Source organism: Planococcus citri, chromosome 4 (genome assembly GCF_950023065.1).
Source record: "Planococcus citri chromosome 4, ihPlaCitr1.1, whole genome shotgun sequence".
Classification (NCBI taxonomy): domain Eukaryota; kingdom Metazoa; phylum Arthropoda; class Insecta; order Hemiptera; family Pseudococcidae; genus Planococcus; species Planococcus citri.
In genome coordinates this window covers 18,018,456-18,043,819 of record NC_088680.1, presented here as the reverse complement: position 1 = coordinate 18,043,819, position 25,364 = coordinate 18,018,456, and the positions used below count along the sequence as shown (strand labels likewise).

At 33.2% G+C, this 25,364-nt stretch overlaps 1 long non-coding RNA gene across 1 annotated transcript; it reads right to left on the bottom strand.

Annotated features, from left to right (window-relative positions):
* Positions 1 to 666: 666 nt before the first annotated feature.
* Positions 667 to 13,052, bottom strand: LOC135842870 (uncharacterized). The gene is made up of 5 exons (XR_010558207.1): positions 3,586 to 13,052; positions 3,414 to 3,508; positions 2,724 to 2,877; positions 2,446 to 2,633; positions 667 to 2,353 (listed from the first exon to the last, which is right to left on the bottom strand). It is a non-coding gene; the product is annotated as an uncharacterized LOC135842870 (long non-coding RNA).
* Positions 13,053 to 25,364: the final 12,312 nt, after the last annotated feature.

Here is a 25,364-nt window from a genome sequence, read left to right as displayed (position 1 = left end):
AAAATTTTGATTTTTTCCCTCATTTTTGGCCTAAATTCGATTTTCAAAAATTCACCAAAAATCAAAAAACGCACTTTAGCACTTGAAATTTTGACAGGTGATAAATTTTTGCATGATTTTTCGATCTACCTTTGTAAAGTTTGAAAAAGTCCGTGCAAGTCCTATGTTAAAACGCAAAATCTGCGATTTCGGCTGACCTGTCAATCAAAATGGCCGCCATTTTGTGAGTAAGGCCAACTTTTTTTTGGCAAGTTTGCTTCAAAATGTTCCTTAGGATGTCCCCTTCAAGATAAAAGTTGTCCCAGAGGATCGGCGGGGGGGGGGGTGCAATTACTCCTATTGTCATATGCGGGACTAAATGATTCTAGTAGTAGTACTCGTCGAGAGCAACAGAATAGGTTATCATCATTTTTGCCTGAACTTAATATTGAAGGAGCTATGCACATGACATTTTGCACCTTCAACGAAAATTCAATAATTATCAGTGTAGATTGCGGGATAATTTGAAAATGTAAGGTCAACCAGATACGAATAATGGAATGTAAATAAATCCGTCCAATTATGCTGGGTGCTTCAAACATTAAATTCAAAATACATTGGTTTTTTTTTTTAAGAAATGATCATTTCATCAGTACCTAGGTATCTACAGAAAACGACAAAAAAAAATTAAAACGATATAATTTATTCTGAATTTGCTTCTAAATAGGTAATCAATTAATCATAATATAAAAATGTATTATTATAAATATTATTATAAAGTTCAAGTTAAAAGTTTTATGATTTAAAAAAGGAATTTAGTTTCTGAATCAAGACTGTTTCAAATGATGCGAATAATTTATTACCTATGGAATGCAAATATGTAAGTACATCCTTCCAATTATGGCAGTTACCTACTTCAAACATTAAATTCAAAATACATTGTTTTTTTTTTTTTAAAGAAATGATTATTTCATCAGTATCTACAAAAACACAAAAAAACCAAAAATTAAAAATATTGAATTTATTCTTAATTTGCTTCTAAATAGGTAATCAATCAATCATAATATAAAATGTATTATTATTATAAAGTTCAAGTTAAAAGTTTTATGATTTAAATAAAAAGGAATTTACATAGTTTCTGTTTTAAGACTGTTTCACAATAATACTTACTATTAGTATTACGAATACAAAATATTATCTATGGAATGTAAGTAAATCCGCCCAATTATGGCAGGTATGTACTTCAAACATTAAATTCAAAATACATTGTTTTTTTAAAAAAAGAAATGATTATTTCATCAGTATCTACAAAAACAAAAACAAAAACAAAAAAAACAAAAAAAATTAAAAATACCTATTGAATTTATTCTGAATTCGCTTCTAAATAGGTAATCAATTAATCATAATATAAAATGTATTATTATTAATTATAAAGTTCAAGTTAAAAGTTTTATAATTTAAAATAGAAATTTAGTTTCTGTATTCGGTTAGACTGTTTCAAAATGATTCGGATAATTAGGTAATATTATTGAATGTAAGTAAATTTGTCCATTTATGGCAGAGGTACTTCAAACATTAAATTCAAAATACATTGTTTTTTTAAAAAAAGAAATTATTATTTCATCAGTATCTACAAAAACAAACAAAAAATTAAAAATATTGAATTTATTCTGAATTTGCTTCTAAATAGGTAATCAATTAATCATAATATAAAATGTATCATTATTCCTAAAGTTCAATAAGTTAAAAATTTTATGATTCAAAAAAAGAATTTAGTTTCTGTATTAAAACTACTTCAAAAAATGATTCGGATACGGAAGTTAGGCAGTATTATGGAAATGTAAGTAATAAGTATGTAAGTAAATCCGTCCAATTATGGCTGGTATGTACTTCAAACATTAAATTCAAAATACCTTGTGTTTTTTTTTAAAGAAATGATTATTTCATCAGTAGGTACTTATCTACAGAAACAAAAAGTAAATAAATAAATAAAAAATGTTGAATTTATTCTGAACTTGCTTCTAAATAGGTACCTAATCAATTAATCATACATATTATAAAATGTATTATTATAAAGTTCAAGTAAAAAGTTTTATAATTTTAAAAAGGAATTTAGTTTGGTTTTTTTTTTGAAACGCAGATCTTGCGATAGCCATTCTGTTCAATTCGACCAAACTGTGTGAGAGCTGAAACATACACATTGTTCTGAAGGGATGCATCTTTGACTATAATATTATCTAGAGCTGATCTTCATGAGTGATCGTTGGAGTAGAGCAAGGATTGATAAATTGCTAAATCTTCAACGTGAATGATGCAATTAAAAGCCAATCGTATGTCCTAATAATGTTATCAACTTATCACTCGCGAAAATATGCTAAAAATAAAACAACATTATTATAAAATGACATATTGTTGCATATGATTAATTGATTATATTGATTAGGTAGGTATGAAAATCATCTTTACCGAGGTAAAACTATGTTAATGGATTTTTACGAACGTTATCATCCAAGTAGACAGTTCCACATGTCCAGAAAACAGAGCGCAGAGAAATACATAAAATGGCATCCCATTGGGAAAACAAGTGATAAGTCAACGCTAAATTCTAAATTTGCAATCACGTTACTAACACAGCTAGTAGCAGAAATCATAACCTGAAATAAAATATGTCTTGATAAAAATACAAGCCAAAAATCAGAGCTGGAAAAAGGTTGCAAATTTTTATAAGTTAGTATGTTCTTTACCGATCATTCCACTCGACGTTTTGAAAATTTATTCCACAGTACTCAATGTTCCAACATGATGCGAGCTCAATATATAGCCAGCTGCATTGTTTCTGTGAGATTTAGGTGATCCGATTTTCATCTCTATTCTTCAAATTAATATTGAAATAAATTTCTGAAAAATAGAATTGCCTATTAGTATTAAAATTTTCAAAATACGAATCTTGAATGATATATTATGTAAGTACGAATACATAGGTACTTATAAAATCCTATAGCATAACTACAATTGAAGAGCTCTATTGCAAAGTGAATTAAGTCATTTAAAAAAAAAAAAAAAAAAAAAAAAAAAAAACACGTTTTACGGAGATTTTTACTTCAAAAGTGGGTTAAGTCATCGATTTTTCAAAGTAAATTTTTCTACAAGCAATTGTTCTATATGTCCAAAGAAAGGAAAGGTGCATCGACCTTTGGAAACGGAACAAATTTCAGAATCAACAATTTTAAACTCATTTTTTGGAAAAAAAAAAGGACTTGGCCCACTTATGGAATAGAGCTCTTGAATTAGACTTTCAAAGCTTCAAGTATTAAAAAAATACTCACTCACTGACACACAATTAAGTACCTACCTATAAATATCTAATAAAAAATGTTAATTATATTATGTACTTTTTTTAAAAGAAATATCGCTTAAGTACTTATGTCACTCACATTTTTCGTTAAAATTTTCTTTTTTATTTAGCTCTTTCGTAGTTTCAGCATGATTAAATTCATTATCGTTTTCCATATCACCCATAGGCATTTATCTGTAAGTATAAGAGCTCAAATTATTAGATACCTATTTGATAATTGCAATTTAATTCGTATAAATGCTATTCTGTACCTTACAAAAGTCGGGTAGCAAGGGGGTAATTATTTCTTGTGGCATCTCATTAGCAACCGAGAAAACAGAATTCGTTCCCCTTTCTTGTCTTTTGTACCATTACATTTCCTTTTCTTGACTGGCGATCATTTTACTTTAGCGTATCTACTTATAATTTTTTCTGTTTTAATTTATGCTTAATTCGTTATTTGTCTTATGCATTAGTACATTCATTGTGTTGTCATAACAATTTCGTATTATCAATTAATTCAAATTCAATATACTTATGTATCATTATTATATTTGTACAGACTCATAAACAATTTACTCGCTTCATATTATGTAAGTATATACTTTTTTTAATCATTCCATGAAATAAACAATATTACTATTCAATTGAGTTTAACTCGTAAAAAGGCATTGATATTGTATGTAGGTAATTACTAGATACATATACATATAATAAATTTCAAGAAGAAGGTAAAAGTTTGCCTCCTTCTTCATCCACCTTTACGCAAGGTTTGGTAAAAAAGTTTACAATCTATCTAGGTATCATTTTTTTTTTCAAATTAAAAAAGTGAATACCTAATTCATTAAAAATATGACGGTTGAAAATACATTATAATTAAAAATATAACTATAACCCTGCAAAATTTTTCAACAGAACTTCTCAGATACTCTTAAATTGGCATTAAACGTGCATTCGATGATATTTTTCGACATTTCAAACCTCATTTTCAAACATGAGCGAAAGCAGGCCGAATGGTTTTCTGTTTTCTGTTCGCTCAGAGGAAGCGCAGAGTTGAATTGTTGCTTCCTGGCGCAGAACCCGCTCACCTCTCATGCCACAATTTTCCAACACCGTTCCTGCACTTTCGCCCGAATCCAATATCCCGAATAGACATTTTCCCAAAAACCCAACTCCACGATTTTCCCTAATTCGCAACATTTCATAAACCAGATTTTGGGCTTAAAATTCTTAAATCAGAGCTATCAAAATTTTAACTGGCCTAATGGATTTTTCGACTTTTAAGACCCGAATTCACAAAATTTGATGAAACAGATTTTGGGCTTGAAATTCTTAAATCAAGGCTGAAAAGGACTACGATTTTTAAAGAGCACTCAAAATTACAGCTGCCCAAATGGATTTTTCAACGTTTGAGGAATTTAAAAATTGACCACTATTTTTTTTTTTTTTTACAAAAATTTGTATTTATTCGGTAAAAATGATGGAAAGTAGTCCCGAAACCAATATCAAGTCCCCCTCCTCTTATCTGTTTTTGGTCATTCTGGAAGCACCCAGCGAGATTTCCAATCTCTTCGTAATTTATGTACATGGAAATTAATTGCATAACAGCTGAAGATCGAGTTATGGATTGTTCTTGGCTGTATGTATGTGGGATTTATCTATCTAACAATAAGTATTATTATTATACATATTAAAAGAATCTTTTTTAGGGTAGGTGAGATGTTACCTACATGCAAAATTATCCGCAAAGTAATTATAGCAAAGTATTCACCATTTATTATCAAATTGTCGCTGGCGTCGGTTTTTTTTTAATTTTTAAAAATATATTCGAATATTCAATCGGTTTATTATTATTTATTTATTTTATTTTTTTGTTGGAAATAAGTAGGTACTTATTATACTTCACAATGTGTCTGCCTCGAGAAAACGTGAATTCTCCGGATGATCATAAGTTCATAACGTTCAAACACAAGAAGAACACTTGATTGGAAGTATTATAGAACAAATTTTAAGAACCAAATCTATTTCCGCTCTTCAAAATTTTTGTCAGTTGTTTTTTTTTAAAAATTTGTAGTTACCTAAGTAGGTAGTTAGGTACTGTGGTAAATTTTTTCAAATCAACTTAAAGGGAGCGGGAGCGTTTTTGGGTAAAAAAAATCGTATTCTCAATTATCCTTGAAATCAACTGAGGCAAGTCTTATATTAACGTCATGCTAGTCTTCAATCCACGGAGCAAAAATTACGTTAGATTGACAAATTGGGGGGGGGGATTTTTTCACATGTCCATCTACATATTGGTGAAATATTTCAAAAATCCAAAAATATTCGTTTTTTAGGTTCCTGCTGCTGTTTAAAACGGTGGCGAAATTTTTTCAACATGTTTCACTCTTAATATTATATCACGAAAAATGTCAGTTCTCGTCGATTCGTTGACAAATTGGGAGGGAGGGAGATTTCTTTTCACATGTTCGTCTACCTCTACACATTGGTAAAATATCTCAAAAATGCAAAAATTTTCATTTCGTAGGTTTCTGATGGTATTTTTGCAATAAGTAAGTATACATAATACCTAAGTGTAAAACTTGTCATTTTCTTTCTTGAAAATGAAAAAAAATGCTAGTTAAATTTTTTTATATGTTATTCTATGGTACATGAAAAGTACTAACACAGAGAATTTTTTCAGAATTTTTACTCGCGACCATCGTGGTTTTATATTTAAATTATAGATTTTTAGATTTTTTAGGTTTTTGAAAGTGACAACACTGATTTTGACATCATTCGTCGAATACCCTCTGAAAGTAGGTACTACAATTTGAAGAAAAGTTCAAAATTCAATACGACGTACTTACAACCGGAGCGATTTGCAACTGAAATTTTCCATTTTCAGCCATTTTGGAAAACGTTAAAGCCCCATAGCTCCGCCAAAAAAAAAATCGAAAAAATGTCTAGTTTGCGTCATTCGTCATAGTTTGATGACCCCTATCTACAAATGATCTGATTTTGAAAAAAATTGGAATACCCTTCGTGCAAAAATCCGCCGATTTGGCATGGAATGACCCACTATAATTTTCAGTATTTTTTCATTATTTATTTTTTTAAAAATATTTTTCATTTCCGTACTTCTATATTTTTATAATATTGTTACATGTTTCCTTAGAAGGTGGGCGGGGGGATAGGAATTCTTTCGCAGTGAATTTTTTTTGCGGATGAACATTTTTATAACGTTATTCACACATTACATCCGAGTCAAATATGTTGCCAAATTAATCGTATCTCTGAGTCAGAGCCAAAGTACATGTCTCGACAGTTGTGTATGTATGCTTCATCGTCAAGTATAACTTACGTCTTGAACGAGATCAATGCCTTTCTGGAATGTTTTTCGGCATAAAAATAGCTCACTCTTGATACACAGCCAAGCCATTTACAAGACGTTAGGTATAAAAATTACACGACGAAGTTGTGCACAGCAATAATAATTATGAACCTTAAAATCCACCCTCCCCCCTGGAGGAGGTACTCGTACCACGAAAAAAAAAAATTCCGGAATTTTACGTTGATGTTTCCAGCCAATTGACCGCTGCATTCAGATTTTTTCAGTCAAACAAAAGCAAAAATTAAATAAATACTCGTGAAATGATGAGATTTCCTCTTTTTGGAGGAGTCTCGACAAGGCTGTTTTTTTGGGCCCGGACAGTTATCGACTCGACCACTCTTGAAATGTTATAATTAAATGTCCCAAATACGAATCCGTGATTATTCAACCCAAAATGTCCATTTTTTTGGCTCCAGGGGTTCCCAAAGTTGTGAATAAAAAAGAACATTGAGAACCTCTGAGAATTATTTTCAAAAACTTTTTTAGCGTGAAATAGGTATCTGTTTGAACCCAATAAACGTTATGCGATTTTTCTATTTTCAACCCTCGGGGGCAGAAATGGGGGTTTATGATTTTTGAAAAATTTTGGAACCACCATTTTGAACCTATCCCTTTGAACGCCGCTAAAAAGCTTTTTACAGTTTATTAATACATCTGAAAGACCTCCATCCTACCAAATTTTGAGCCCAATAAAATTTTGCGCTGGTACTCAAAAATAAAATTTTCCAATTTTCGTAATTTCGATATTTTGGGAACCCCTAGAAAAATAAAAACCTGTGATTTGCGCCAAACGTAACGTTTTGAGGCATTTCGTAATTTCGAACCCTCTTTTTAGAGTCCTCGCCCACTTTAGGCACCCCTAAAAAATGCGTTTATGCACATTTTTTCAAATAAATTGAAAAATTTACATTCAAAACACCCTAGCAAGTGCTTGGTAATTTTGTCATTTAATTTTTCCTGTAACTTTCAAAATTGAGCTATTTTTGGTCAAATTCTGAGATTTCACTCTTTGAAAAAACGTTAAAATCACGTTTTCGCGATCCAAATCTCCAGTAGGAGGCCTATACTATGTATACAGAGAGTATATGTAGGGTGTTTAATGAAAGTTTCCGAGTAATTTAACCACGTGTAGATCTCGCCTAGACGAAAAAAAAGGTTATTATATTGTGCAACATGGCTCCAACCCTTCATGGGATCAAAAAAAATGTACCTATCGTGTACCAATTCCTGAATTTCTCAATAAAAATTTTTTTTCTTAAAAAAATGAAATTTTGGTGGGAATATGTGGAGGGGGAGGTACTGTATTCTCACACAAAATTTCAGCAAAATCGGTTCCAAAAAATACGTTTCACAGCGATTTTTTCAATTTTTAATCCATGGAAAATTCAACTCTTTTTGCTCTGTATAGTGTTGTATGGGCCGGATCCGGCTCATTTTCGGCATGCAAGTTGGTCGGTTCCTCATAAATTGGTATGCCAAAAATGAGCCGTATCCGGCCCATACAACACTCTACAGAGCAAAAAGAGTTGAATTTTCCATGGATAAAAATTGAAAAAATCGCTGTGGAACGTATTTTTTAGAACTGATTTTGCTGAAATTTTGTGTGTGAATACAGTATGGTACCTCCCCCTCCACATATTCCCACCAAAATTTCATTTTTTTAAGAAAAAAATGTTTATTGAGAAATTCAGGAATCGGTACACTTTAGGTACATTTTTTTTCGCTCCCATGAAGAGTAAGAGCCATGTTGCACATAACCTTTTCAGAAACTTTCATCAAACACCCGTTGATGCCCCTATTGGTAAGATTTACCCCACAGATTTCAATATCTCCCTTCACCAAGAGTTGACAGCTCCATGTGAGTACATTCTTCAATTATGTATGTACAATTATGGTAAAGAATGGAATAATAAATCTCAAGGTACCTTCTCATACACATGAAACAAGATTTAGAAATTTGGCTATAAGTGAAAATTTAAGAACAAAAATTATGCAAAATAACATTGATTTCATGGCCTCAAAAATTTACTGTAATTTTTATAATCTGTTGTTTCTTTAATTTTTATTAGGTATTATTATTACTATTTTCTTATGATATTTCATTTCAAACTTACTATTGTTCTCACCAAAGGAGTAAGTATTTCACTGTGTTTTCATGAGCTGTGTATCTTATAATCTGTTGTTTTTTTTTGTGGTTTTCTGTTTTTTCCCTTTTTTTCTCTCATTTCAAACATATTATTCTCACAAAAGAGTATTTCTGAACATTTTGTATAATTTAATTACCTATCTGTATTTTCAATTCACTTTTTTCCCCTCCAGTAGTAGGTACTAAGTATGTTAATATGTTATACAGTAGTCCCCGCTTAATGGAATTGGTTTGGGCCGAGGTACTTTTAATTCTATTAACCGGGATATTCTAATAAGCGGTCCAATAAAAAAACGCAGAAAAAATTTCGAAATATTTATCCTGTATCTTTGCTTATAGCATTATAACCTCATACTATGAAAATACTACTTGTATTTGGGCTTTCCCCTGGTCTGGTCATAAATAAGCTTGGACTTCCTTCAGCATAATCTCCATCATTTTCACAAACAAATTTCCACTTTCTACTCATACTTATTTATTAGAATCAGTTGGGACCCAGTATGTTTCATTCTATAAACCAGAGAAAGGTGAAGGATAAAAACACACAAAATTCCAAATTCTGTTGAAATTTCATTACTTTTTGATGATTTTAGGAGTCAATTTCAGTACTTTTTTGGTTGTTTAGTTAGGTACATTTAGTCTTTTAATATGTTTTGAACACTTTTTGGATAATTTTTATACAATTTTACAAAAATGTCATCATCTTTTTTTCCAATTTTCACTCATTTCAAAATAATCTTCATTTTGTGTTTTTATGCTATTTTAACGTGTTTAAAACATGTCTTTTTCATCCACTTCTTGTTAAATTTTGTCAAATTTCCATGATTTTCTCCAACTTTTGAAGATTAATCAATTCTATTAACCGAACTCAATGCTCTTTCTCACTACAATAAGCGATAAAATTTGCATGTAAAAAGATGCAAGCGTTCTGTCCCAACCCATTTTGATTCCATTATCCGAATTATTCTATCCACCGCGACTACATTAAGCGGGGACTACTGTAATTAATATTTAGTTTATTGACATTGTAAATACAGCTAAAGGTGTCTAAGTACTGCAATAAATGATTTGATTGATTGTTTGATTTAAAATTTCAGCTCTAAGTAATTAAGCATTTAAAATTCTCGTTTTTTTTTTCATTTGAAAGAATTTGATAAGAAGTTTTACCTGATGTGGTAAATTTTTTTAAATCAACTTTGTGGTTCTCGCTTCGCTCGAGCTTATTTGTTTTCCTTTTTCAAAATTACCTAACAATTTTTAGGGAAACATTGGCAGAATTTGGAAAATTCATAGCTTCTCAAATTACAAATTATCGCAAACTTTCGCCCTCGCTTTGCTCGGGCCAATTCCATTTCATTTTTTATTCAAGCTCATCGGTAAAATATTGTTCGAATTAGAAAACTGTCAAAGAAAAGTCGAAAAATTATATAGGTGCATTGATGATAGCATTCGCTAGGTGAAAACTCAAAATGGCTTAACATTTTGAGAGAAACTCAAATATTCCATTGAAAATGTGTTTTTTCGGACATTTTTGGACATTTTTGAAAAAAGTATTGAAGGTAGGTATTTCTTTTGATTTTCGAAAAAAAAAAAAGGGAATGTAATGTAACATATCAAAATCACAAAATGAGTTAAAGTTTTGCAAATATTTAATAAAATTTTATTTTGTCTTTTTATAGGTGAAGCGTTAGTAGAATGTGTAAATTCTAAAATATTTTCCTAAATATCCAAAAGTAAGCAATTTTTTATTTTTTTTATTTTTTATTTTTTTAAATATCTACATATTTAATATGAACGCTCTCGGGGATCATTTCACCCCTTTTATGCGCCTAAAGTCTTTGTGTATTTATCAGAAAACTCCCCCTGGTTGTAGTCCCCCTCCCTCTTGGTCGGTACAAAAAACAGTTGATACATCACTAGATCGTAAATTTGACGTAGATTATTTTTTCTAATCACATTTTTCACTAAAATGGAATGAGGGGGAGAAAATGGCGAAAAACTGGTTTTGGGGGGCTAAAATCCACTCTGGGGTAGAACGCTCACCAGGGACCAGCGGGGACTCTTCAGATTCATGTTCAGTTCAGCACATAAGAATGGACCAGTATACGAAATAGTGATCCGTGTTCCTACTTGTTTTTCTTGACAGCTGCTAGCTCTCATATGAAGTTGGGTCGCAAAGTCTTTGCAGATGATGTCTCATTTTCCGAGTACGAAAAGAACTTCGCAGACAAAAATGGTCATTTTACATCATTTATCGTAAATCATTCAGATTACAATAAAAATTACTCGACGAATTCAGCAAAATATGCACTTAAAACGTTAAACTAATCACTCCATTGGATTTTTCACATCAAAACCTCCCATATTTTAGACCCCTGCAAGGTTCATTAGTGAATTTGGGCTGGCGATAAAGATAAAGAGAAATACTTAGCCACAACTATGTATGTCTTTATAAGAACCAAAAGTAAGCAATTTTCTATTTTTTTAAAAAATACATATCAATACGAACGCTCTCGGGGATCCTTTCACCCCTCTTATGCGCCTAAGGTCTTTGTGTATTTTTCAGAAAACTCACCTGGTTGTAGCCCTCCTCCCCCCTTGGTCAGTACAAAAACAGTTGATACATCACTAGACGTAGGTTCTTCTTTCTAATCACATTTTTCACTAAAATGGAATGAGGGGGAGAAAATGGCGAAAAATGGTTTTGGACCTAGGGCTAAAATCCACTCTGGGGGAGAACGCTCACAAGGGACGCGCGGGGATTCTTCAGATTCATGTTCAGTTCAGTACATAAAAATGGACTAGTGAAAGTACCGAAATGGAATGCTAATTTTCCTGGACTACTTCAGAAAACTGTTTTGCCTCTCTCACTCTCTCAGACATGAATTCTTCAAGATTAGAGTCCTCCACAATAATGGAATGAATGTTGATTCTTAGGTAAAAACCACCTGACAATGAGAACGAAGTAAAGGTAACTGGGAATCGAATCTGAGGAGTATAAATGGTGAGGAGGCACCAAGATGTCTTGAGAAGGTAAAAATTCCTCTGAAAAGTTGTTTGCAAAACTAATTTTCATGACACGACTTCAAAAGTAGTTCACTTCAACTCGAATATTTCATTAAAATGTGTTTTTTAGGCACTTTTGGATTAAAAAAAAAAAATTTTAAGTTTTTTTTAAATTTTTGAAAAAAAATGGAATGTAACATATCAAAATAGGTTAAAACTTTGCTAGAAACTCAAATATTTAATTAATTTTTTTTTGTCATTTTATGGGCGAAGCTTTGGTGGCAAGTAGCGAGCCACAGCAGGAGAGCATTGCTCAATTTGAGCTATGCAGAATTGCAGAGGTATTCTAAAACGTTTTCCTGAATATTCTTGATTTAGTATAATATATAATAATAAAATGTTTATTTTTTCAGGGCACGCATTAGCGTTATTAATGAGATTTTATCAAGATATGGATATTCCAATGGGCGATTCAGCAGAACCTCAAGATATATAATATTTAAACAACTTTAATAATAATAGTCAAAATAACAAATTATTCATTATCACTGCAAATATAAAAAATTAAACAAGTCTACTTTACAATGAGGACTTATTATCATCAATCCTAGTAATGTACATAGGTATCATGTCAGAATTCGGTGCATATCAGGATATCCTGACCTACACACAACATAATTCATGTCACTTCTTGACCTCTTGACTTACTTCAGTTCATAATCATGTCGAAATGTGAAATTACAGAATACTTTCAAGAAACTGTAAACAAAATTGCATGGTTCATATTTTTAATGTCTTTAAGAACCAAAAGTAAACAATTTTCTATTTTTTTTTTGTTTTGTTAATACACATTGTATAATGAATGGTGCTTTTCAAGAAGGTCCTATCGACAAAAAACTGGTTTTGAGAAAAACGCATTTTTATATTTCAGTGTTTTGCCATTTTGGTTCAAAATGATATAGCGAGCTCCGGTTTTTTTTTGTTGAATAGAAGCATCTTTCCACTATTTATTTCCTGCGTAGTAATTTTTTTTCCACCACCAACATTTCCATGGGAGTGCTTTACAAAAGAGACCTCGATAGGACCTTCTTGAAACGACAGGACCTTCTTGCGGTTATTCACCTAAAAATCGATTTTATTCCTTCTCAAACCCACCAAAAACATGAAATAGTCACTCTTGAGTAGTAATTTTCAACGCAGAATTCAAATTTTGAATCAATTTTGCCCCTCGACCCCCAGGGGGGGGGGTGGTACCAAATGAAAATTTGGGGAAAATGTGAAAAAATCGAGTATAGTGTCAAAATCTTGATACTTTGAGTTAAAAACCACGATTTTTGAGTCAATTTCCCTCGTAGCCCCCCAAGGGGGGTGGTACCAAATGAAAATTTGGGGAAAATGTGAAAAATCGAGTATAGTGTCGAAATCTTGATACTTTGGGTTAAAAACAACGATTTTTGAGTCAATTTCCCTCGTAGCCCCCCAGGGGGGGTGGTACCAAATAAAAATGCGAAAAAATCGAGTATAGTGTCGAAATCTTGGTACATTTGGGCTGAAAACCCGATTTTCGAGTCAATTTTGTCCCTCGGCTTCCGGGGGGAGGGGTGTGGTACCTAATCAAAATTTAGGATAAAAGTGAAAAAATTGAGTACTTTAATGTAATATCTTTAATACTGTAGGGCAGAAGTTTCTTCCGCCAGCATTCCCCAAAACGACGAATATGAAAAATTATGCATTTTAGTGTATGTAAAACAACTGCGATCGATTTACCTGCGGAAACCTGCGAAAATCTGTATCATCTCATACTTTAGCCATGCATGTGTGAGTGCGCACTCGATTTTTTCACTGTTTTCCCCAAATTTCGATTTGGTACCACCCCCTTCCTCCCTGGCGTGCGAAGGACAAAATTGGCTCGAAAATCGGGTTTTCAGCCCAAATGTACCAAGATTTCGACACTATACTCGATTTTTTCGCATTTTTATTTGATACCACCCCCCCCCCTGGGGGGCTACGAGGTAAATTGACTCAAAAATCGTTGTTTTTAACCCAAAGTATCAAGATTTCGACACTATACTCGATTTTTTCACATTTTCCCCAAATTTTCATTTGGTACCACCCCCCCTTGGGGTCGAGGGGCAAAATTGACTCAAAATTTGAATTCTGCGTTGAAAATTACTACTCAAGAGTGCCTTCTGGTATAGTTGTGATCAACCATTTCGGAGAAGAAGGTAATGCGCGCATTTTCTAGTTGCGTTTCCTAGCCAACTTCATACAGCTGCTGTTTGTGAATAACACCACATGGAGCGCTGCGGTTTGCACCATCTTGTGTAGAAAACGTCAGAGATTCAAATTTCATGAACTCCTCAAAAAGGTCCTATCGGTCGATAGGACCTTCTTGAAAAGCACCATTCAAATGTATGTACATTATCTCAACTCTAAGTAGGTATCAAATGATTAATTTCATTTTTTTCTGTTTTTTCAGATCCCACTCGTAAAACTAACTAAAATTAGAGATGTTAGTAACATGGTATAGGTAAGTAAGTATGTGTTAACAAATCGAAAAACACATTGTACACAGTGTAAATACATATAGGTACCTAATAATTCTTAAAGCTCTTCAAATGTTGCTGTTGTTGTGGTCAACTATTCACCAACATGTGTACACTTAGTTGGCGAGATTATATTGTTGACACTTGTAGAGGTTTTCGTTTTACAGTGATACAACTCGTACAAGGGTCAACTTTCCTGTATAATATATGTGACTTCATCTCCAATACTCAAATTTTTAAAAAACATTTAAAACAAACATAAAGATACACTTTTTACCTGAATAAATATTGGCTCAGGTTTGTTTGGTTTTCATTTTCAAAATTTGAAATTTGAATTTTTAAAAACTTGACATTTAAATCCTAAAATTTTGAAGCCAAAAAAATGAACAAATTTCTGAAAATTACATAGTTTTTCACCTCTTGAATTTTTGAATGTTTTTACACTTGCTTCACTTCGCTATTTTTACCCCTTTCCCAAACTATAAAAAATTCCATTTTGAAACTTGCAAAAATTCAAAAAGGAAAATAACAATTTTTTATCATGGCTTAACGTGGTATATATTATATGTATAGGTAATTATCAATATGTAAATTTGTGAACTTGTTATTTCTTCTCTAATTTCATTTTAGAAATTCGTATTCATCATTTTATTTGACAAAATTGGTATTTTTTTCTTTTACTCGTCGCTAAATTTTTGATCACGCTCCCTCCCCCTCCCCCCACCACCATTGAAACCCCACTAGTTTTATTCCAGTCAGTTCAATGAAAAATCGCTGGTAATCTTTCAACTCTCTGGATGCTCCTGCCTCCAATGCTATTTTCATTCATTGGATACCTAATTGGATTAATCACTTCATCATAACATAGAAAAAAAAGTACTGATAGGTACGTTTGAAATGGTGTTTTTTAGGTTTATAATTTTCAGAAAAATTAGGTATTCAATAAGTAACAGTTGAAAAATACAATCGTGAGAAAGTAAACATCGGAAATTATTTTTTCTAGTTGCATTTAAGTACTAAAATTTTTCTCACGTTTTACTGGGGTTTTCTGAACGCGTGCTTACATTTGGCTCAAAATTTTCAAAAAAAAATCACCGGGAATAAATCAAAACATTGGACTGAGCAACTTCAAATTTGAAAATTATTCTTCCTAGTTGAACATGGGTTCCTTACAAGACAGATATCCTAACTGATATAAAATTTCTACACAAGACAAACTTAGTTCAAAAAAGCGTGAAATATTATACTGCCAGCCAAAATTTTAAGTACCCAAGCGCATTTTTCAATTTTTGGTGAATTTGTAAAAACCAAGTATGGGCCAAAAATAAAATAAAATCATCTCCAAATTCACTGAAAAAGTTGAAAGTATGATTTGATATAGTCGGGGAGCCCGCTTAAGGATCTATCACACTCCCCCTAGTCGACCCTCTGGGACAACTTTTTTCTTGAAGGGGGAGTTCTCAGGAACATTTATAGCCCTTGCCCTTGTCATCAAAAAAAAGTGGCCTTACTTACAAAATGGCGGAATGTAGATTGAAAGATCAGGCAAAAATTTATCATCTGACAAAATTTCAAGTGCCAAAGTGCGTTATTCGATTTTCAGTGAATTTTTGAAAATCAAATTTAGTCTAAAAATGAGGGAAAAATCAAAATTTTACCAAATGGACTAAGAAAGCTGAAATTTGGGATATACCCTATTTTCGACATGCCAAATCGATTGGAAACTGTTTTAAACCGTTTTGAGCAGTTCTGGAGCCTCCAGCAGATTTTTAAAACTTGAAATTCCCACAAAATTTCATCAAAATGGAGTTGGAAAGCTGAAATTTACTCTACACTCTAATTTTAACACTCTCTGAAGACGACTTCATGTGGGTTCAAGTCATTTTGGAGCCTCCAGCGACTTTTTGAAAATTACTGGGGTCTCCTCTAGATTTTTTTGAAAATTGGAATTCCCGCAACATTCTACCAAATGGAGTTCGCAAGCAGAAATTTATTTCGCAAATTAATTTCAATACGATATGAACTCGACTACATGGTGGTTTCAAATGGTTTTAAAGCTTCTAGCTACTTTTTGGAAATTTCAATTTTCCAAAAAACGCCATACGACGTCGCTGGAGGCTCCAGAATGACTTGAAATCCACCATCAGTTGACTTCGTAGCATATTGAAATTAGTTTGCAGAATGAATTATTTCGACTTTCCATCTCCGTTAGACGAAATTTTGGGAAAATTTCAAGTTTCAAAAATCTACTGGAGACTCCAGTAATTTTCAAGAAGTCGCTGGATGCTCCAAAACGACTTGAAATCCACCTGCAGTCGACTTCGTAGCGTATCGAGAAATTAGTTTTCAGAGTAAATTTCGGTTATCCAACTCCATTTGATGAAATTTTGTGGAATTTTCGAGTTTCCAAAACCTGTTGGAGACTCTAGAACTGCTCAAAACGATTTGAACATTTCCGATCAATTCAGATGTTCAAAAGTACATAGAATAGAATTACCTACGCCGATATTCAGTTTTCTATGGTAAAATTTTGATTTTTTGAGGCTCTGTTTTTTTTTTTGGTGCGCCGGAGGTTGGGTGATCGAATCCCGCGTGAGTCAATAGACGAAAATTTTTTGACGATTTTTTTGTTAATTTTTTTTGTTAATTTCATCCTTCCAACTTTTTTTTAATAATACCTAAATAATTTTTTTGCAATCCAAAATCAAAATTTTTCAAAATTTCTAGTATTGGAATCGCGAATTGCAAATCAATAGTTGTTTTTGGTGAATAAGCTGGTAATTTTTGTTAAAAAAAAAAAAAAAAAAACGTAAGTTTTTGGTAATTATAGCCAGTAACTTTTGATAATTTTTTTTTCGGTGAATTAATAATAATTTTCAGTATAAGTAAATAGTAAATAAAATAATTAGTTATTTTTGGTGAATTACTCGTAATTTTTGATAATTTTTTTGAAATAAATTACTGATGCTTTTGGTAATTGAACCGGTAGTTTTTAGTGAATTACCAATGATTTTTGGTAAATTACCGATAGTTTTTGGTAAATTACCAGTATTTTTCAGTAAATTACTCGTATTTCTTGGTTGATAAATTACTGGTAATTCTTGGTTGATAAATTACCGATAATTTTTGGTAAATTACCGAAAGTGTCTGGTAAATTACCGGTGGTTTTTTTGTAAATTACAGGTACCGAAGGCCGTAAAGAGAAAGCGGAAAGAGTATCTACTCAATCTCGCAATCGATAAATGGCAGGTGGACTGGACAGATTCTGAAGCGCTTAAATGAAACGTTTTATACCTAACATCAGGGATAGACTCCGTAACGGACTGGTGGTCAACACGTACGTGACGCAGTTGCTGACGGAGCATGGGGACATAGGTCAGTACCTATTCGAAAAGGCCAAGAAGAGGCTTAACCCCACCTGCTTGAGATGCGAAACCGGTGAAGCAGAAGACACTCTTCACATAGTGTGGAGGTGTCCAAGACACGATGAAGCTCGCGATCGGCTTAAGCAGGCCCTGATGTTAGACGAATGGCCCTGCGAACTGCCCGAACTGCTCGGACAGGGAGGCAGACCATTCTCAGTCTTCGCCAGTGAAGCATTGACCGTGAAGACACGCCAACCTAGCGAAAGCGAGGTTGCAGGATCAAGTAATCCGAACGCAGCAGGAGCTAGCTAGTAGTGAGACCTGACCTATCAAGGACACTCGTGTCTATAGGCGCGTGGGCCAGGCATGCTAACCCCCGACTTGCAATTCATCGAATCAAGCGAAGAAGATCCAAGCAGCGAAGCGGACGAAGAGGAAGCCAAGCTAGCAGTCAACACCAAATCCGAAGACATCACCAGGCAGCGAAGCGGACGAAGAGGAAGCGGAGCTTGCGAATACCCGATAATGACAACACCACCGATCCAGTCAGAACCAGAACCAACGAAGAGGATGCCGGCAGCGGAGTGGACGAAGTGGAAACCGAGCTGCCAAATACCGGGAAAGTTAAAGTTACCTTAGTTTAAGTTTTAAGTTACGAAAGAAGATTGTTAAGTTTGAGTTTATTAAAGTTATGTTAAAGTTAAGTTGTATATAAGAAGAACGGCGATGAACCATAGTTAGCGATTGAAAATAAAACAAGGTGCGCTACTATGGGGAGCCAAAAAAAAAAAAAAAAGGTTAAATTATATCGGTAGTTCGGGTAGTTTTTGGTAAATTACCGGTAACTTTGGGTGATAATTTTTTTTAAATTACATTGGTAATTTTGTAAAATTACTTTCGGGAAAAGTCGGTTGATCTTGCACAGCGCGCAAGATTTTTTTTTTTGTATTTAACGGAAATGTCCGATCGCAAAACAGACGTAATTTTTGGATTCCGCGTGCTCAAATAGTCAGAAAACGTCCTTAAAATTGTGAAATTTGACAACTTTTTTCCAGCTCATTTGAGTCCAAAAATGGCAAATTTTCAGTAGCAGGAAGCATCATTGGGGCAATCTGACACCAGAAATGAATTCGCCATCCAAAAAAAAACCTAGCAAAATTTTCAGCTCGATTACGCCCAAATTTAGATGGGTAATTTTTGGGCTAAAAATTCAGCTTTTTTACTCAAAAAATGACTCGTCAAAATTTAGGCCTAAGCGAATCGAATTTTCAGTCACCGGCGGGTTTTTTGGACGGGAAATTAAATTCCGGTGTCCAATTGCCCTGGCGAAGCTTCCTTCTATTCGAAAATTACACTCTGAGCTCAAAATGCTGATGATAGGTGGTTCTCACAAATCTCAATGCGCCCTATTCGTGGGATTGTCATTTATTCCCAAATTCTAATTCAATGTTTAATATTTCTACTTTCAGCGCCATGGAAGACGACAAGTGTACCCGTGTGCCAACATTGTGCACAGCTTATCAACACAGATGAAATCCACCGCATAAGAGTAATCGAAGACCACCTAAGCGTAGTACAGGAGCAGAATATAGAGCTGCAACGCCAAATCCCTGATCTGAAAACGATAAACCAGAATCTGCTGGATTCGATGAGTAAGACATTGTTGACCTGCAACAATAAATAATAGATATGTACATCATGTAGATTACCCCTCGATCTTAACTAATTGCCTTTAGAATTTTCTTCAATCAACAGAGCAGGAAGTTAATCGATGCGTGAAGGAGATCAAATATTTTCCTGAATATCCAAAAGTAAGCAATTTTCTATTTTTTTATTTAATACATATCAATATGAACGCTCTCGGGGATCATTTCACCCCTCTTATGCGCCTAAAGTCTTTGTGTATTTTTCAGAAACCCCCTCCTGGTTGTAGCCCCACCCCCACCCTTGGTAGGTACAAAAACAGTTGATACATCACTAGATCGGAAATTTGAAGTAGATTCTTTTTTCTAATCACATTTTTCACTAAAATCGAATGAGGGGGAGAAAATGGTGAAAAACTGGTTTTGGGGGGCTAAAATCCACTCTGGGGAGAACGCTCACCAGGGACGCGCGGGGACTCTTCAGATTCATGTTCAGTTCAGCACATAAAAATGGACCAGTATACCAAAATGGAATGCTAATTTTCCTGGACTACTTCAGAAAACTGTTTTGCCTCTCTCAGACATGTATTCCTCAAGATTAGAGTGGAGGCTCTTCAGTCGTCCACAATAATGGAATGAATGATGATTCTCACAAGGTAAAAAACCACCTGAGAACGAAGTAAAGGTTACTGGGAATCGAATCTGGGGAGTAGAAATAGCGAGGAGGCACCAAGAGGTCTTGAGAAGGTAAAAATTCCTCTGAAAAGTTGTTTGCAAAACTAATTTTGAGCTCAATATGCAACTAAAAACGTTGAAAACCTGCCACCATATTACGCATTCTACTAGAAGTTTATAATCATCATTTAATTATAGAAGTCTCATTTATGTATAAAATTTGAGCAACCTGTGATATTACGTGTTTACAATATCAATACATGAATTTATTATTTGGCTAATTGAGATGTCATAATTTCCTTCGTGCTTTAAGGGCCGATTCCGCATACTTTATTGCATAAGCAGCAGGCAGAATCCTCTTAGACTAAGATTCACACGTTGCAAGTTTACTTAATTCAAGTACATTCACTTTTAAGTACTTGATCATCTCTGATCAAATAAATTTACTTGTATTTATTATTTTTCATCGTGAAATAGAATGGATAATCTGTCAATTAATTAAAAAATCAAATTACTTGCGGTAGTTTGAATTGAATAAACTAGCAGCATGTAAACCTTGCTTATCAGCATGCATCTTCAGATCTGGAGATCTACTGAACAGAATTAGATGAAATTTGAAATATATATACCTACTTTGAAACAATTAAAAGAAAATGTCGGAAGCGATTTTCATTTGATTGAGTATTTTTCGCAGAATTTGAAATTGAAAATGAATGAAATTTGAACACTTTTCAATCATTGATAATTCCAAAACTATTCAAGTAATTAAAAATCCCATCCGACATTTTTTTCTAATTGCTTCATAGTATCTATATTTCAAATTTCATCGATTTTCGTCGGATAGATCTCGAGATCTCAACACTCGAAAATCAGGCGGACCGGGTATGCAATCGTGTATGCGGAATCGGCCCTTAACCCTGAGAAGATCTACCATCAGGGCTTCCTACCTGAACAAGAGCCAGAGGACATAATGTTGGTGGATACCTAATTGCGTTTATGCGAAGAAATGCAATTATATCGAGAATCAACAAAAGTAATGTGTTCGTTTTGAGATGTGCCCCCCCACATTTTGGACGCGAACATGTGCATTTTACGAGTACAACCATAAACGAAGAGAGAAAATGCGCATAATTACTTTCTCCCCCTACAATTTCAAATTTCTCAGGGAGTTTTCAACAAAAAAAATTTTTTTACACAGTATACTAGAGTCTTTGGCCTTTTGAATGGTATATCCGAAAAAAAAATTGATAATTTTTTCTACCCTTTAAAGCCAAAAAGCTAGAGGGGTCCATATTTGTACCTTTTCCTCTACATTTCCCTACTTTTTTTTACAAAATTCGAAAAAAATACCTTCAATACTTTTTCAAAAGGATTCAAAAATGCTCGAAAAAATCCTTTCAATGGAATATTTGAGTTTCTCAAACTCGAATATTTCATTGAAAATGTGGGGTTTTTTGGCATTTTTTGGATTTTTTTGAAAAAGTAGATATTGAAGTTATTTTTTTCAATTTTTGCAAAAAAGGGCGAATGAAATATATCTAAATGGGTTAAAATTTCATAAGAAACTAAAATACATATTTCATTAAAAATGTGTTTTTTCAGGCATTTTTGGATCTTTTTAAAAAAAGAAGTGAAGGTGTTTTTTTTATTTTATTTTTTTTAAAAAAGGTATGCAATATGGGTTTAAATTTCCCTATAAACTTATAAACTCAAATATTTCGTTAAAAATGTGTTTTTCGGTCATTTTTGGTTTTTTTAAAAAAAGTATTGAAGTTATTTTTTTCAATTTTTAAAGAAAATAAGGGAAATGTAACATATCAAAATGGGTAAAATTTCGCGAGAAACTCGAATAACTATTTCATTAAAAATGTGGCTTTTCGGGCATTTTTGGATTTCTTTGAAAAAAGAATTGAAGGTATTTTTTTTGATTTTTGAAAAACATAAGGCGAATGCATTAATGTAGATAATATACCTATCTAAATGGGTTGAAATTTTTGCAAGAACCTCAAATATTTCATAACATTTTTTTTTTTTGTCATTCTATGTATAGGGCAAACATTTGTCCAAACGGCTAACAGTTAGTCATATCAGGACACCATTGCTGGATACCAAGACTTTTTAGTATAGCTTTCGAAGAATTACGAATTACGTAAGTTTTTTTTTTGGTCCATGCAAGGATCACCCCCACACATTTCACATGTGGTATTGCGATTTTTAGCCCCCCCCCCCCCCCCACTTCCATTGGTTTACATTCGATTTTATACCCCAAATGTCCTTCGACTTGTGTGCACACACTATGTTTTTGAAAATGAACGTTATAAAGTGTCATGAACTTCATTTTTTTTTTGTTAGAAAAATTGACACATTCTCATTATTATAGAACACAAAGGTATATTATTGTGCAAATTACAATCTCAATAAGTCCATAGGAAGTTCATATTTCACATTTGCACTAATTTTAGAGCAATTTTTAATTATTTTTGCTAGCTTCCCAATCCATAAATTTTTTCTAGTGAGTGGCTACACTGGTTCACTGTTCTCATGGAAATTTTACCCCATAGTTACTGTTATTTTCAAAACACTAAACAGCTCGTTTCTGATCGTATTCATCTGTCAAGTTATGATATGTGTAAAAAAATGTGTCGTTCGGCTTGTTGTTTTTATTTACCTACCCTAATGAACCCGCCAAAAACAATAATTGAGAAAGGGAAGTTATTCTACATGATAGGTACACATTTATTACGTGTTAAAAATCAAATAATGTCCTAAGTAAGGCTAGAAACGAAAAACCGTTGAGATTGTCCTTCGGCTTGTCCAGCGCTCATTTGTCCTTCGACTTGGCCAAATTTCAGACAGCTGTACTTTTATCACGCTAGTCTTGTACTTTTCTATATACGTTATTATGTTTTGTTATATTTTTCGTTAATAAATGGTTAAAATGTTCGTCGTGTATTTTAATGAGTTCTAGTCAAATTTTCTATTTTATTAATCGAGATATTACACGATAATACAAGCAAAATTTGACATTTTCTCCCTCCCCACGCCTCACCACCAACCCCTACCAAAAAATAAGTCCAGATTCGAAATCTGCGGCCTCGAAAACACATCGATCCATATTACACGATAATATAAGCAAAATTTGACATTTTCCTCCTCCCCACGCCTCACCCTCCACCTCTACAAAAAAAATAACTCCAGATTCGAATTCTGCGACCTCGAAAACATATCAATCGACATATTACACATCTGTGAGGGTCGAAATCCTAATTATCGCCGTTTTAAGGGGGGTCAGGACCCATAGTGGGGGGGATTGAATTGAGGCCAACACTAGAAAACGGATCTGGGACACCTATAAAAATGATTCCCACTTTAAATTTTCCAAGAAAATGATTTTTGTTTTTCAAAATTATGCATACCGTAAACTGGGGTAACATTGAAATCGCGGGGTAACATTGAAGGGTGTGGTTTTTCATCACGTTATGCTCCATGGCGGTGGAACTATGAAGAATGGAGCAATTCTGGCACCGGGAATGGATAGAGTACACTTTGGCAGTTATTTTTCCTATTTTATCATTTTCAACTAGTGGTTCCAACACCAATAAAAAAGCAAGTGAAAAAAAGTGGTGTTTTAATTAATTTTGATTAATGTGAAAAGCTTGGTGTCTGGAATTTCGAATTTTCAAATAATGAGTCAAGTGACATTATAGATGTGTTGGTACACCTCCTGACTACAAATTAGCGCATTTGTTCATGTGCCAAAGTTCTTCCCTGAGGTGTAAAAAAATGATATTCGAACTGGGGTAACTTTGAAGGCTATAAAAAAATCATGAAATTTCAGTAAAATTGACCAAAAATGCATGAAAATGCTTGAAAACTTGTTAAAAATGATGTGAAAACTTGAAAAACAGTTCTAAAATCATTGAAAAATCATGAAATTCGGTCAAATTGGCCAAAATGCATGAAAAACGTCTGAAAACTAGAAAAATTTCAAATTATCATTTTGGAGCACTCTTTCATAAATTCAATTGTGAATATGGATAATTTTGTAGGTGCTTGACGCGTATAAAGTGACCAAGAAGTGAATATTCATGTTTTCGATAATTTTTGACCTTGAGCGAAGCACATTTCAAGGGGCCTTCAAAGTTACCCCAAACGCTGGGTAACTTTGAAGGGCACTTCTTTTGGCTTTTGCGCCTGACAGGAAAAAGGTAGACAACTTCTGTAAACGCCAAAACGTAGTGCTGACATAGCTTTATCAAAAGCACCACACACATTTCCCCTACTTCCGCCATTCATACCTTTAAACATGAAAAATTCTGAAAAATCCTTCAATGTTACCCCAGTTTACGGTATCATCAAAATTGACCTTTTTTTTGAGAATTACCCACATGCGAAATTATCCTTTACAGGACATTTCAAATCGCATGAAGTTTTCGCTAGCGACGCCGATTCTAGGAGTAAAATATATTTTGTGTTGCGCTATTTGAAGTACATAATATATGTATTTTAAAATGTGTATTCCTATAAGGAGAACTCAAATACCCCTAACAATCAGGAAGAAGAAATAATAACAGCGCTCCAACATTTTGGTAAGATTTTTTTTTTAAATATTATTCTAATAAATTTTATAAATCATCACATTTCACTTAACCCCCGTCAAATCAAACACAAATCCTACAGGTAGGTAATTAATAATTTGTGAAAATCACCTCATTTCACTCGTCAATATAATATTCCCCCATTAAATCAAATAAGTAATTTAAACATCAATTCTGGTAACATTCATTTATAGTTGGTAGGTACTTATGCCTAATTAATGCATTTTTAGCGAGATAAATCCGTTACCTAGTTCAATGAACAAAAAAAAAATGTGAGCAAGTATTACATTTTACATTACCTGTCTCTCTTCAAACCACATCCTGTCTTACTACTTACTATTAATCATATGTTCAAGACAATGAGAAATTTATTGGAAAAACATGTGATAAATGTTTGTTATTTATCGATCATTGCATTCCTCTCCCTTCCATATCACCATCACAAACCTTTGAAATCAATTTTTGAAAATCATCTTGCCCCGTCGGCCCATCAAATCAAAAATCAATCCTGGGAATTAATTTTTTGAGAATTGTCTCACTCAACAACATATAATACAACATAGGTACTTTCTCGTCGTCTTTACAAACAGAATGATCGCGATCAGATAGTGAGGTCTCAATTTAAAATTTATTACATTTGTGTTTTTGGAGGTCAAAATCTGTCAATATGACTTTCTTAAAAAATATGAACGAGATCGG